Source organism: Phocoena sinus, chromosome 14 (genome assembly GCF_008692025.1).
Source record: "Phocoena sinus isolate mPhoSin1 chromosome 14, mPhoSin1.pri, whole genome shotgun sequence".
In the NCBI taxonomy this organism is placed as follows: Eukaryota; Metazoa; Chordata; class Mammalia; order Artiodactyla; family Phocoenidae; genus Phocoena; species Phocoena sinus.
Window position 1 is genome coordinate 84,662,389 of NC_045776.1, and position 16,215 is coordinate 84,678,603.

General features: G+C 45.1%; 1 protein-coding gene across 1 annotated transcript in view; it reads left to right on the forward strand.

Annotated features, from left to right (window-relative positions):
- Nucleotides 1–16,215, forward strand: part of TMEM132B (transmembrane protein 132B) — a 386,360-nt gene that overhangs the window by 134,981 nt on the left and 235,164 nt on the right.

Consider the following 16,215-nt stretch of genomic DNA (forward strand, 5'->3'; position numbering starts at 1 on the left):
CATGCACCCTGACTTACTTGACTTACTTGATTATCCAGAGAAATTAATCCCGACAGAAAATACTCTTTTTTGTGTTTTTGTTGTTTGCTGGCGGTAGGGGAAAAGACATTTTCTAACAGTTGGATAGCCTAAAGAATTGTCAGAGGGGTGTTGAAGTCATCTGAGCTCTTGGTGTTTAAACTCCTAACCCTTAAAAAAACAGTCTTAAAGATTCACTGAAGTAGATTCTCTAGGCAGCAGCCACAAAGACTGGACAACCTTTGTTTCCCTTCCTCTCGTTACTTCATGTGTTTGAAAATTACAGACTGCATTAAAACAATAAGGACGAGAAAGAAAGATATTCCATGAATGATTTTGGATTGATGCAAGCTAGCCTGGGTTAGTAGTGTTTTACTGTATTTGTCCAGTGCCTTTTCTGCATCTGTTGAGATGGTCATATCATTCGTCTTTTAACTGTGCGATACCTGTGGTACATGCAGATAGAAGAGCAATGAACCCACATGCGGGCTCCTCAAAATGACACAATTCGTATTTAATAGATCATAACACGCACATGCATTTTAATATGACCAGAATAGTGGAAGTGGTGCACAGAGCTGACTCGCCTGGTTTCATTTCACTTCTGGACGTGGGCACCTTCTACCAGTGTGAGCTTCCGCTTGCGGATGTGGAAGGAAGGACTGGCGGGAAAGGGACACTTCTTCCCTTTCTTTCTGTGTCACCCATTTTCAGCATCAGTTGTCTAATGCGGGAAAGTAACGGAACTAAGAACGAACGGGATGGGGTTTCTCGGCTGGTTGTGTGTCACAGAATGCCTTTGCCTTTTTTTGCCGCATTTGAGGAAAGTTCTGGTTTAATGGCAAGCTTGCCCTCTCTGAGCTGTCAGTGGCCCTGCTGATTTATCGTAGATGCACTACACTTACTTGTACTGGCTTTGTGTCTCGTGGACAGAACTCCCATGCATCAGGGCCACCGGAATTCCGTGCTCACAGGGCATCCAGAACACAGTATGCAAATAGGGCACCAGCAGACAAGCAATTACATGTACCTCCTTTGCGCATGCGAATGCTCTGTTGTCGCCTTAGACTTGACCTACAAAGCACAAGTTCAAAGATAAAACTCTGAACGATTTCAGAGGTGTAGAGCGCGGCCGCAGGGCACTGAACCAAGCCCGGGCCCTTCTGAGCGTGGGGCCCTGTGTAACTGCATAGGTCACATGCGTAGGACGCATGTGTATACTTCTGCTTTGTCGCTGCCCGCTGAGATCACTTTCGAAGACTCAATATCCTAAAGTAAACATATTAGCCCTGCAGTGGAGGTTGGTTTATTCTGGGCCCTGGGTTCAGATTCTCCAACTTGTGTTTCATACGGAGAACGTCAAACTCTAAAAGTAACACACGTCTTCAGGGTAATTAATGAAATGTCTTGTTGATGGTCTCAGGCATATTCCTGAGTTTTTGTTCAACAATAGTACTGGCAGTAAAGAGATCAGCCTTGACTTGGTGTAAATTGTTTCATTTGGGTAATAGAGTAGACTTTTGTGTTGCTTCCTACAAAGAACATCCTTTTTCTTCTTGTCAAAATGGTACCCTGATGATGCTTTGGGGCATCCCCCACTTCATACTTCAGCTAAAGCCCATCTATCTCCAGGCTCCTGGGAAGAGACACATAACACTGGATGAGCCAATCAGAACGGGCTGCTCCCCCTCTCCCCGCCCCCCCCCCCCATAGTGATTGGTTCAGGAATGGGCACGTGACCAATCAGAGACAAGAAGATGCGCTGAGATTTTTTTTTTTTTTTTTTTTTCCCCCCTGAAACTTCAGGAGAGAGACACATACTGCTTCTTGTTGGATTTTGAAGGAAGGAAAATATGAGACTTGGCGAGGCTAATCTTACTGAAACATGGAGATTGAGAATGAAGCCAGCTCCATGGAAGAGAGCAGAGTGATAGATGAAAATGCATCTTCAGAAAAATTTTTAAACATTTTACTTTCAGTAGACTTCACTCTTTTTGGCATATAGCACTATGACTTTTTGACAAATGCATAGAGTCGTGTAATCAGTGCAACAATCAGGATACATCATCCCATCCCTAATTCGTTGTTTTAAATTTTTAAAGTTAAATACTAGCCCTGATCCCTGGCAATCACTGCTCTGTTCCCCCATCCCTCCAGTTTTGATTTTTCTAGAATGTCACAAAAATGGAATCATACAGTAGGTAGCTTTACAGGCTGCCTTATTTTAGGCAACAAAATGTGTTTGAGATTTATCCATGTTGTTGTATGTATATCCATCGTTTGCTTTATTGCTAAGTTGTTCTCCATTCAGTGGCTGTACCACCATTTGTTTGTTTATCCATTCACCCATTGAAGGAGATCTGTGAAGGTGCATGTGGATGACATTGTTTAAGCGCTGCATCCTGCCAGACCTGAAGCTAACCTCTCTCTCCAGCTGTGACTGCCGTTAAATTCCAGTTTTGTTTAGACTTGCATGGTGCGGATTTTCTGTGAATTGAAAGAATCATTTTTGGTATCAGCAAGGGCCGGAGGATGGGAAGGCTAGTCTGAACTAGTGGGAAACCTAAAGCGAAGACACTCCACACGTGACATTCCTACTAATGCAGTCACACAATCACAAGTCGCATTATTGGGTTCCCTCATGGTATGTCCCTGATGGGTGGCAGGAAGTGACACCTTATTTGACACAGAGGGAAAGTGAATCCCAGGGGGATGAAGTGACTTGGTGCATAAATTGAGCTGATGGCAGACGTGGGAGGCCAGCCCAGGTGTCCTTTGTCTCTTGTAAGCCTCAGCGACCTCCCTATATCTGGCGATGGCAGAGCTGTCAGGGTTGCTTAGTGAATTTCCCTCTCTTACTTAAACAATCTCTATGGGGTCCAATTTAGAATAAATATAAATGGAAATTAGAACAAGCTCATCAACATTTCCCGCTGTTCAACAGCTGACGGTGCCTTAACAGGAGGTCAAAATTACTGTCACTAAGATCTATATAATCCGTTTAATAATGCTTTTCTTACATCTGGTGCCCCATGGAAACCTCTCATGTTGGCTTAAGAGTGCTTCACTTTGTTTCTCCGAGTGCCTGTATCTCCTTGCTGATGAAAGCACAGTTTACCTTAAGGAAGACATTTGAAATTTGTTCCAGCTTTTTAGTAGGGGCAGAATCAAAGCCGTCCAACTTGTTAGCCTATACAATGTTGTATTAGTTAGGTATCACTAGCTGCTGTAATCAATAAACCCCAGCAGTGGCTCAATACATCATAAAGTTCTTTCTTACTCCCATCTAATGTGGGTGCCATATTTGGCAGGTGGCTCTCCCCCAGGTGGAGACTCAGGGGTCCAGGCTCCTCCCATCTTATGGCTCTGCCATGGCCTGGGGCCTCAGAGTCACCTGCTTCTCCCTGGTGGAAGGTAAAAGATACGAATTTTGACTTCAAAGTGATACGCAAGACAGGCTCTTATTTCATTGGTCAGAACTAGTCACATGGCCACGCTGGAATGCAGGAGAGGCCAGATGGTCCCTGGCTGAGTGGCCGTATGAGATACAATGGATGGAAACTTTCTGCTGCTGTCTTTTTTGACAGGTAGCCATCTCTCCCATAGACCCGATGCCTTGTGGTCAAGATTAAGGCCACTCTCCCTTTGCCCCACACTCAAGTTTCCTGCGTCTGTTCAGCACCGTCCTCCCCTGCTTGGCTAGTTTTGGGTTCATGCAGGCAAAGCCTACTCACCCTCAGAGTCATGCCTGCGTATGGGGAGAATAAAATGGCTCAGGATAACTTGCAAAGGAAGGCAATCGTCTTCCATCCCTCTGCAGCTTTGATCTCTCTCCCTGAAGTCAGCCAGGTCCAGCCATTTCTGCTTTTCTGTCAGTGGCGATTATTTTTATCATTCTACATACCATTCCCTATACCTCTAATCCTTGCGTTAACAAATTTAAACAGCAGCGCTCTCTCTATGAAAGATGAGAATTTAGCTGATTTACACTCCTTACTTTCCTTTCTGACCGGTTAACACTGTATTCGGCCGTAAGTCACAGAAACCCCTGGCCACATCGTAGCTTGTAAGTGGCCCTCTTCCTACTGTGTCTTCGCATCGTCATCCCTCTGTGTGTATCTGTGTCCTAATCGCCTTTTCTTATGAGGTCCCCAGTCATGTTGGGTTAGGCTTAGGCAAGTGGGAGCTGACGTTATTCCGTTGGTTCTTTAATCTCATGCTGTGGCTTGTCCCTTCTGACTTCCGGCATTACTGTCTCAGTGTGTACCTTCAGTGTTCATGGTTGCACAGTGGCTGTTTCACCTCCATCCCCTCTCAGGATGGGAGTCCCAGCACCCACGCTTTTACACCAGACATTCCCGTCAATGGTTAATTCAGTTTCCTTAGAGAAGAGCTGAGTTTTGATTGGAGATAAAGACCAAGTATTCTGCCTTTTACTATGGGTGGGGACTTTGGGAGGAGGGCTGCCTGGACAGGGTGTCCCATCTGCAGAACTCAGTCACTCCCTTGGTTTTCAGGGAGTAAAACCGCTTTCTACTCTTGTCTTTACTCTGTGTGCCAACATGGAGTCGAGAGCCCCTCGGGGCTTCCTGTGGGCGGAGTAGTTCCAGGTCAAGCTTTCCTCTGTTGTCTTGCCCATCAATGTGCTTTCATCCATTTACTATCTTCCATAAATCTGTTGAAATATTTTATCTTCAGACGGCCTTCCTCCATTTCTCTTGTTCGTAAGTTTATTCCTTTCTGTACTTTTACGCTTTTATTTCTCCGGGGTTTCTGTAGAGATGCAAGGAAATGAGTGTGTTCAGTTTGTTACTTAAAATCAAGTTCCATATCTTTCTTTTCAAGGGAAAAAAGTGTCAGTATTTCTCTTAGATTAAATAAGCAAGAAGACATGTTCATTCTAGAAAACTTGAAAACACATAGAAAAATGTGGCAGAATGGACTTCCCTGGTGGTGCAGCGGTTAAGAATCCACCTGCCAATGCAGGGGACACAGGTTTGATCCTTGGTCCAGGAAGATCCCACATGCCGTGGAGCAGCTAAGCCCGTGCACCACAACTACTGAGCCTGTGTTCTAGAGCCCGTGAGCCACAACTTCTGAAGCTCGCGAGCCACAACTTCTGAAGCCCACGCATTCTAGGACCCGCGTGCCGCAACTACTGAGTCCATGCGCTGCAACTACTGAAACCCGCGCCCCTAGAGCCTGTGCTTTGCAACAAGAGAAGCCACCGCAATGAGAAGCCCACGCACCTCAACAAAGAGTAGCCCCTGCTTGCCGCAACTAGAGAAAGCCCGGGCACAGCAGCGAAGACCCAACGCAGCCCAAAAAAAAAAAAAAAAAAAAAAGGGATAATGAAGAAAAATATGGCAGACAGTGGCAAGGCATCCATAAGCCCCATATGCAGACCTTCATCTTCGGGTAAGGGTCTGACTGGGTTTGGGGCAACTTGACGGAGTGAATCTAAAGTGATCCTGAAGACAAAAAAAAAAATAGGCAAGATGAACTGATAGAAGTTTGATAAAGTAGGGTAATCTCTCAATTATAGGCCTCCCATAACAAAGTACTGCAGATCGGATGACTTAAACAACTGAAATTTATTCTCATGGTTCTGGAGGCTGGAGTCCAAGGTCAAGGTGTGGGCAGGGCTGGTTTCTCCTGAGGCCTCTCTCCTTGGCTTGTAGACAGCCGTCTTCTCCCTGTGTCCTCACGTGGTAATCCCTCTGTGTGTGTGTGTGTGTGTGTGTGTGTGTGTGTGTGTGTGTGTGTCCTGATCTCTTCTTATAAGGACCTGTCATAACAGATTAGGGCCCACCCTAACGACCTCATTTTAACTTAATTACCTCTTTAAAGCCTCTATCCCCAAAATACAGTCACATTATCTTTCAATTAAAAAACCATTAAACTATGAAGTCAAATAAAATACTTCTGCCAGCTTATTCGCTTGTGTGCGAGTTTCCGACTACTGTCAGATTCTCACTTTACATTATACCCCAAAAGGAACTTCAGATGGATTCAAGAATTAAACGTAATACATACAATTCGATAAGAGGGTAGATCCAAAGTATTCTCATCACGAAGAATATCAATTCATATACCCATCACCTCAGATTCATCATCTGAGGTGATAGATACATGAATTAGCTTGATTGTGGTGATTTGTTCATGATGTAAATCATCAAATTGTAAACCTTGAATATATACAACATTTTTTCCTCTTTAAAAATTGAAGTATAGTTGATTTCCAGTGTTGTGTTAGTTTCTGGCATACAGCAAAGTGATTCAGATATATATATATATATAGATAGATAGATAGATATATCCTTTTTCATATTCTTTTCCATTATGGTTTATTACAGGATATTGAATATAGTTCCCTGTGTTATAGAGTGAGACCTTGTTGTTGATCTATTTTATATATACAACTTTTAATGGCCCAAAATACCTCGATAAAAAAGGATTAAATGCAAAAATGTAGTCACACACATGAATATACATATACCCACCCATAGAAACCCAGTTGAGAGTATAGGTGAGTATATAGTTGATCTTGGGATATTGGGAAGGGTCTTTATGGCATAAAAGAAGTGGTGGACCTCATGTAGAAAAGATTAATACTCTTCCTTATGTTTTAAATCTTGTACACTGGCCTTGGATGGTCTATGTAGAATATTTGTGCCCCCAGATCTTGCCAGAGCATATAGTCTCAAGACCTCTGCTACTTACCACTTTCTACGACCTTAGCTGGTTTGGTAAGAAAGCACGTTCATGGAGGAGAGTTTGAAGGGTAGAATTCTCCTCTAGAATCTTATTCTGGATTTTTTTTTTCCATCAGGCCAGACCTTCCAAGAGCTGTCAGCTGTCTTGCCTCGCAATCCTTTGTCCTCTGCATAATCCGCTTTGCCTGGTGGTCCTTCACTGTCGCGTCCCGCCCTGTGCGGACGGCACCATAGGGAGCCTGCTAATAAATTCACTGTATTGTAGGGATGCCATTGTGTCCCTCGGGGCACCACCACCGGAGGAATTTCTCTCAGAGCCAGGAAAAGCTTTGCTTCTTGCTTTCATCTTATGAATGGTGCCCAACTGGTGACCTCATCTCGTGCTTTGAGAGCCGGACAATTCAGAGGCCCGTTTGCAGTCCCTTTAACCATTGCCGAAGCTCTCACACTGTGGACTTTGCTCGCTAAGCTTTCCCCTGACAGCAGAACACAGTGGCTAAGGGTGTGAACTCTGCCGGGAGCTTGACAACTTGGATCCACTTTCCCCTCTGCCACTTACTAGTTCTGGGATCTTAGGCAAGTCACTTAACTGCCCCGTGCCTCAGTTTCCCCATCTGTGAGTGGGGCTGATAATCAAATCCTCGTGATCCCAAAATCGTGAAGATTAAAAGAGTTAACACCTGCGAAATGCTTAGACTAGTGCTTGGTACGTCATAAGGATTGTAAATAAATGATGACTGTGATGACGATTCTGTTCTTTTCTCGTTGCCCTCATTTCTCTATATTTTGTGTTATCACTGTAATTTATAGTCATATCTATTCCTTAATGGATTTACTGGTATATGACCCAAGACTTGCCCTCAAGACAACGAGTGACTATTCATTTCTGAGTACCGATACCCGCCTGCGTTTTGAAAGTTCACTTTATGCCTCTTGGCTTTTACGAAAGAATTACATTAGTACCATTTTTCGCTAACCTGAAAGAAATCTAAAGAGGATTTCCCCTTTTACAAAAAAAAAGACGAAAAGTGAAAAGAGTTCAGCGTTGGTTTTGCAGTGAGCCTTTACAGAGGTATCGTGCACCCCTACGGGTGAGAGTGGCACCACCAAGCTCCTTCCCCGGAACTACATACACTCAGCATCTCAGCATCAAGTCGCCATAGCTTTGAACCGTATGAGCACCTGTGCTTTTTCTCCCTTTATTTTGTGCATCCGTTAGCAAGATGTGCTCTAAGGTAATTGCTTCTTTGCTTTGTGCCATTTAGGCTTGCGAAAGACTTCACAGGAATGATTTACTTTCAGATAGTGGGGGAAACCTGTATACACAAAGTACCTACTGTGTACCAATAGTGCCTTTGAACTTTTAGTGGTGTTTCTCTCCACTGCTGTTCAGTTGAGTCATCTAGAGAACAGGGAAACAATTGGGCCCCTCCCCGAGACCATTAAAATGAATTCTGGTGGGCAGGGCCAGGTATAATACATATGTTCTTTACCGTGTGTACCTACTATGTAGCCAGAGTTCAGCATCCCCATCTTAGGATGTGGCGCCGTGTCTAAAAGGAGTTTACCTTTGTGTGGAGATGAAGTTGGTGTCCACCTCCTCCCGAATCCCACATTCATATTTTCACCTGGCTCCCCATCATCTCCCTTTCACCTTAACTCGAGCGTGTCCAAACCAAAGTCCGTATCTTTTTCCTCCACACCGCATGTCAGTCCCGTATTCTCTATTCCACTCATAGTTCTACAAACTACGATGTAGTACCTGGGAGTTCTCCATGGTTCCTGCTACGATCATGCCGTCTCTGATGGGGACACACAATTCTGGATTCCTGGCTTCTTCTCTAAAAACTCTCACTTTCTGGGTTTTAGTTTGTGTTTCTCTAGAGTCTCCCTGTCTCCCTCTGGACCAAGAAGGAATTATGGGACAGCCTGGAGATCAAGGAATAAGAGCTCTTCCTTTCCCCCGCGGGCTCGATGGGAAGCTCTACAGGGCGGTGGTTAGGGGTGTACACTATAGAGCCAGTTGTTTGGAATCCTGACCTGGAACCATCATTTACTAGACTTAACGCTTCTCTGCTGCAATGTTCTCTTCTGACAAATGGGATCTCAGTTGTTAAGTTACCGTCTCTTAGTTCCAAACTCATCTTTCTGTTCTCTGGTCTTTAATGCTGGGTGCTAGCATCTGAAAACCACATTTCTCTTAGCCAGTTGTTTCTTGTTAGTCTCTACTAACGGCGGTGGGCGGGGGGGCTGCTATAGGAGATTGCAGGGCTGGAGCTGGGAGGAGGGACCTGCTCTCTCCTGTCCGCTTCCTGTCCGCTTCCTGTCCGCTTCCTGTCTGCTCTTCTGCTTCCTGCTTTCCCCCTGCTTCTGGTCTGCTTTTTATCTGCTTCCTGTCCTTGTGAACAACCCATGTTTGGCCCCACAGGGCTCCCCAGTTTGAAATTTGAGAAGAATCTTGGGACAAAGGCGAGCCTCCCTCCAGCCTGAGGACCAGCTGGCCTTGGTGGCTTCATGCCCTCTTGTCTGTATGGTCTCTCCTTCTCTCTCAGCCATGGTATATTTTATCTGGTTGAGAGAGGCAGAAACTCATCTGACTTTTCCCGTCTTACTGTTGTATGGGTGGCTTTTGAATTCAGTAGTTAAGTATTTGCTGCCTTTTCTTGGTTATGTGATCCGTGACTTGTGTTTCAAATGCAGAGGCGTGGAAGGATCTGGTCCCCAGGGTACAGTGATGGGATGCAGTTGAGGGTGGGAGCAAACCGGATGAGGATGTGCAGTAACTTCCACCACAGCTGGTCGTTAATGAATAACTCACCACTTGCACTTCTCCTCCTTAACCGGAGAACGTTTGGTTTGACTTGTTGCATTGGCTACTCTTCCTGAGGCTCCCGGCCACGTGCTGGGGTTTACAGGTAGCAGTGCTTTCCCACATTTACTGTTACCTTAAAGGTATGGATCTCTGGCTGCTTTGCCATCAACTGGGTCAACTGTATCTATTTTCCTGCTCTACCTGGGAATCCAGGCTGGTACCTGGGATAGGAGACAGTCACCTGTGATGGTAGAGTGATGAAAGCCTCACTGGGTGTGTAGGGATTTTGTCCATGAACCTGGAATAGTGAGCGTTGAGTTCCAGCCCCTTCAGCTGACCTGCATATAGCCTTGGCCTCATGGTAGAACCACCAGGCCAGTTGGCCCTAGGGCCATGCAGAGAAGTAGAAAGCCTTTGGAATTGGACGGAGCTGGTTGGAACCCTAACTTCGACCATGTTCAAATTGCTTCATTTCTCTGTGCCTCAGTCTCACCATTTTCCAAAAGGGACTAACTGTTCATCTCACAACCATTGTGATAACCAACGGACTTAGCAGTTACACATGCCCAGGTGTGTTGACGCATCACAAGTGCTGTTTCTCCTTTAAGTGGTATTTTTTCCTTCCATGTGAGAAGTGCAGCTCTTTGCTTGGCAAACCTAGCAACCAGCTTAGTGACCACAGCAATGTGATATTTGAGAGGACATGAATGGAGTAATAATGCGATGGGCCAATGATTTGTTAATACTAATGATATCTATTAACAACCCTGAGGAGAAGCCAAAGGAAGGCTCAGAAGGAACACAGAGAGATTTATTCTCTCAAGCATTAAAGCATGGCAGCCTTAGTTGCTGGACATTCACTCAGCACATACTTGTTTACTTCCTTCTGCTAGGTACTGGAGATTCAGCAACAAACGATATCAAAGCCTGTGCTCTCATGAGCTTGAATTTTAACAGAGAGACTAGATAGAAAATAAGTAAACAAGTAAAAGGCTAATTTCATATGGTGACAGTGGCCTTGAAGAAATATAATAGGAAGGTGTGATTAGTGACTGGATGTGTCTGTCAGGCTTTAGCCAAGAAAAGAGAAACCACTCTAGTTATTTCCACAGAGGGAATTTAATCAAGGGAATTAGTTACTTGGGTGATGGAAGATCTGCGAAACCAAGTCGGGCATGGTAAACACCTTCTGGGAGTGGTAAAGTAATCCAGAAATTAATAACAGCAGGAAGCTGCTACCAGTTGGGCTGAAGGGACAAAGTGGGGAAATAGGATTATCAGAACCCAGAAGCCGGAACCGTCCAGTAGATATTAGAACTACTGCCTAGGAGAGCTGTATGCACGGTGGGGAGCGTGAAGAGGGCTGGAATCAGAGAAGAGGCGCCGTCTCTGCCAGGAAATGCTGGCCGACAAGGGGAGAAATACCTCCCATGCTCCATCTTCTGCCAGAGCATCCCATTGCATCCAGAGGCCAGGGAGCAAAGGAGCTTGGGAAGTGTAGTTTCCTGTGATGCAGAGAAGAGCAGGGACAGGGCTGGAGAAACCCTTCCTGAGCTGAGAAATCCTGGTGGGAAGGAATCTGTTCTGCTCACAGGTGGGTGATGAGCTTCCCAGCAAGTGCAAAAGTTCACAGAGGAAGACACAGAAACAGGGTGGAGACAGACAGGAAAACACGAGTGTGAATGAACTCCTAGTTCATTCCTTCATCCCAGAAACAACTTCCACTGCACCGTTCTGAACGGATATGAATGCTTCCAAGGGCCTCCTTGTAGCTTCTGGCCACCATGACCATGGACATGGGGGTGCCCAGGTGGTGGCAGTAAATTACCAGCTATTCTTCAGGACCACCCTTTGACAGACCAGTGAGCATTTTCTCTTGCTGATGGTTTCCAAAGACCTGGCCATCTGGCCCACTGGAAGGAGAGCCTTCTATTCCTGGCTGTGCACGTCCGTGTTGTCTTGTGGGAGTGAGAAGAGACTCAGCTGCAGACATGTCACAGGCCTTGACCCTCAGGTGGGTGACCAGGAGCCACAAGACTGGTACTCAGCTTCCAGGTAGGGCTGGCGATGGCAGCGGAAAGGTTTGTGAGTCTGTGGGCTGCATTATCTTGGAGCTACAGGTCCCTCCACTCCCGACAAAGGCACGACCCAGGAGTATTTTTTGCGTGCCAAGCACAGCAGTGATGTCCATCCACGCGCTTTGGCTCACAGAGGCCCTGCCGGGATTCCCAGCGCCCTGGGAGTTGCTTCATCCTGGGAAGTTGTTAGTTTCCCCCCGAAGTTCTCTTTGGGGCTTCCTCGGAGCCATCTGCCAATCAGAGCATCCTTCAACCACAGGGCATCCGTCTGGAGCACCTTGTGCTCTTGGTGAACCTGCACTTGATTTTCTTCTTGGCTCATAAGGGGGGCAGTGACGAAGAAGCCCTTTGCAGCTGGGCCTCCCTAAAATGTGCTCATTTTCTATTTATTTATTTATTTTTAGCTGCACTGGGTCTTCGTTGCTGTGCGCAAGCGTTCTCCAGTTGCGGCGAGCGGGGGCTACTCTTTGTCGTGGTGCGCGGGCTTCTCATTGCGGTGGCTTCTCTTGTTGCGGACCGTGGGCTCTAGGCATGCGGGCTTCAGTAGTTGTGGCGCACGGGCTTAGTCGCTCCGCGGCATGTGGAATCTTCCTGGACCAGGGCTCGAACCGGTGTCCCCTGCATCGGCAGGCGGATTCTTAACCACTGCGCCACCGGGGAAGCCCAAAACGTCCTCATTTTCTGCTCTCAGGACCCACCTTATTTAGTCGGGTGGTGAAAAGCCCTCTAGGAAATCAGCAGACTGAATAGGGCCTCATTTCACATTCAGAACTCTGGCCACACGGTCTACCTGCCAACGGGAAGAAGAATGGTGCCACTATGTGACATTAGGGGGCTGAAGGTAGGGGTGTTAGTTTCTCAGACCCCGGGTGTCTGTCTAAGGACAGTCTCTCGTCTTCATAAAATGCTTCTAAATTTGGGTGTCATCGTTTGTGGCCATCTGGTTTGAGGACAGAATGAGGATCTGCCCGCTGATGTTTATGGCTTTCCGTATAAGCCTTCGGACAAAATTTGTATTGCATTTTGCTTGAGTTACGGTGGGACAGGATTGTAAACTTCACGCTGTCATTTCAGATAAAATGCAGGCTTTGGCCATAATAAAGAAGAGAGAAGGCTCAGCTTTAAATTTCTTGTAAATCAATTTTTGAGAGGTATAAAATATCGATATAAATGATAATGAAAAAATAGAACAAGTCCACAGTGGAAACAGAGCATATTAAACTTTGCATTTATTTTAATTTCCTTTTCCACATCTGTAAATAAGTCAGAATTTAAACCTTGCCTTGGGCTTCGCCTAGATTTTCTGAGAAGGTAAAATTTGAACCTCTTTCTTCCCAAATCTGGTCGGCTGTATGCCCACCCATCTCTGCTGAAGGATATCGTCAGGCTGTGGAAGACAGACTTGCCTCGTTGCCAATTAATTTATGGGTAAATTCACCAAGAATTTAGCTTCTTGGTTTGGAGAGGGGAAATAAACCAACCAAAAAATAATTTAAATTTCATCTGGAATGGCGTTTCTGCACTGCTTGACATTGTCAAAATACAAATTGCCCCTTGGTGGCGGCAACAGCTAAAACTTTCCTTGGGATGAGGCTCCTTCAAAGTCATCTCTCTTCCTCCTCTGTCTTTGATCCGAATCCTGCCCGATCTATGGGGATGCAATCTGGAGGAAACCCAGGTCTATATTATGAAAGTGAATGTATCATATGCATATTTATGGGTGTATATATATTACATATATACAATATCTACTATTGAAAATAGATTTTAAACAGATGTGGGATAACTTAAATCAAGATCTGACGTCTGTTCTTTCAGTTAGGATGTCGTAAGCATTTTCTCACGGTGCTACATATTTGTTGAAATCGTGGTTTTGATGACCGCTTAATATCTCACGCAGAGTAAGACTTTAATCATTTCTATAATCATTGCCCTCATGATGAGTTTTTAGGTTGCTTCCTGTGTGTTGCTGTTATAAATCATACTCGTGTTGACGCTCGCACATTAATCTCCTTTCTGATGATCTCTTATTTCCTTCGCATGAATTCCTAGGTGGAGAATTATTGGGACGGGCGTTTGGAAGGGTCTGAACGTTCACTTTTGCAGCTGCCTTGTGTAGGTTAGCTGCCTTGTGTAGGTTAGCCGTGCCTTTCTCCAAAGTTTGCCTGCTCCCTGGGGCGGAAACCGCATCTGTCTTGCCCCTGTGATATCCCTACCAGGGATGGAAATATAGTAAGTAAATATATTTAGATAGAGGATAATTGGAGAAATGAATAAGGAATAACGCTTCTCCTCCAGTAATTAATCTGACCAGGACTGGCCATATTGATGACACTTGAGAACTTTCTTTCTTTCTTCCCCCCTGACCCCATACACATTTTATTTGGTTGCACTGGGTCTTAGTTGAGCCAGGCAGGCTCCTTTAGTTGCGGCACGTGGGCTCCTTAGTTGCGGGACGTGAACTCTTAGTTGCGGCGCGCATGTGGGATCTAGTTCCCCGACCAGGGGTCGCACCCGGCCCCCTGCATTGGGAGCGCGGAGTCTTAACCACTGCGCCACCAGGGAAGTGCCTCCCCCCCCAGCTTTACTGAGATATCACTGACCTGTAAAAAGTGTATATGTTTCAGGTGTACAATTGGATGTTTTGATACATGTGTACATTGTGAAATGATCACCATAATCAAGCTAATTAACATATTCATTACCTCCACCTAGTTTTCACTCTGTGTGTGTGTGCGCGCGCGTTGAGAAGATTGATTTTAAAATCCATTCTCTTAGCAAATTACAATGTACAATACAGGGTTGTTAACTATGTCACATTGCGGTACGTTAGCTCTCCAGAACATGGTCATCTTGCTTAGCTGAAACTTTGTACCCTTTGACCCACATCCCCCCTTCCTCTCCCCCCAGCCCCCGGCAGCCACCATGCTACTCTCTACTTCTACGAATTTGACTGTTTTAGATTCTGCACGTAAGTGAGATTGTGCAGCGTTTCACAGAGAACTTGCCTTCTGAACACCTTCTTGGAGAAAGTATGCGTCAGCCCCTTCGTGGTGGTACCTGTTTCACAATCTCCTAATTACAATTTTGTCATCCACTAGGAAAGGAAAGCTCACCAAGGACAGCCCTGAAAAGGCCCAAAATTATTTAAGTCAACAGAAAACTGTATTTCACAGAATTTGTAACGGCCGCAGAAAAAATGTTACCAGGAGTCCGAGTCAATGGAGTATTTGTTTGCCTTTTATCCTCTGGTGATGCTGTGCTGTAAACACTGCTGCCTGGTTTATTTCCTCTTGCTCTGGTTGGAAGCCAGGCTCCAGGGGTAGAGGTGTATTTCAGGGCAGGGAAGAATTCCTGTCTGTTCTTGGCCTGATTTGCCAACCCTGGTTCCTGGTGGGCTGTCTTCACTTTGAAGAAGCTTCCTGGGTCTTTGCTCTTTGTGTTTCCCCACCTGAAAGAAACACACACACACATAATACATATACGCGTGTCCACATATACATGTTTATGTATATTTATATGTATTTTAATTAACAAAGTAATACATGATTATCGTAACAAGTTTTAAGAAGGTAGAAACGTAATTGGTAAAAGGCAAAAGTCCTTTCTGGATTCTATAGATACCAAACATAAATATATGTACATTTACATATGTACATATAGAATCGTAAAAAGTTACCCAGATAGGATCATATGTAATACATTTATAATTTTTTATGCTTAGTGACAGATTGTGGACATTTTTTCAAACATGCTGATACAGCTCTGCTTCATTTTTCTTACAGAGCTGCCTGTTACCCCATAGTAAAAGTGTATAGTTTATCTGGTCTCCTCTTAATATAATAAACCTTTGGAATGCCTTAAACTAGTAAATAATATTATAATGATAGCAGGTAAAGATTGAGCATTTATGTGTGTCAGCACTGTTCTAAGCACTTCATATTTATTAACTCGTTAATCCTTACAATCATTTATATTTATATCCTACTTTATATGAGGACATTTGAGGCACAGAGAGGTTAAGTAACTTGCCCAAGGTTGCTCAGTTAGGAAGTGGCAGAGCCAGGATTCAAATCCAGGCTTCTGGCTCCAGCACGTAAAATAAGTGTGTCTGCAATTCAGAAGGATGCTGCAGTGGATATCCTTGTAGATAAACAGATCTTTATGAATTCTCACTCGTGTTTCGGAAGGAGAGATTTCTAGAAGTGGGAATGCTGAGCCATCGCTTCACCTCACTTCAGAAAGAATTAGGCGATGTCTAAACATCCACGTGGACACCACATCTAGGGGGGATGGGAAGAAGCATAAATATCAAAGTAATCAAGTATTAACACGTCATATACAATGGTCCAATGCCTGGTTGTATGGTGGGCTTGGTAGGTGTGCAGCCTACTCTCTGGGGGGTGATTACAACAGAGATGACCACGATCCTCTGAGTTCGGGGCTTTGCAAGAGCAAAAGAGGGTGCGACGTTTTCCCTCCGGGGGCGGGGGCGTAATTCAGTCACAGGACGATTGGATCAGTGGTACACGGGGCTCCTTCCCACCCTTGCCCCGGTTATTTCGGAGCACACTTTATGTAATGACAGGAC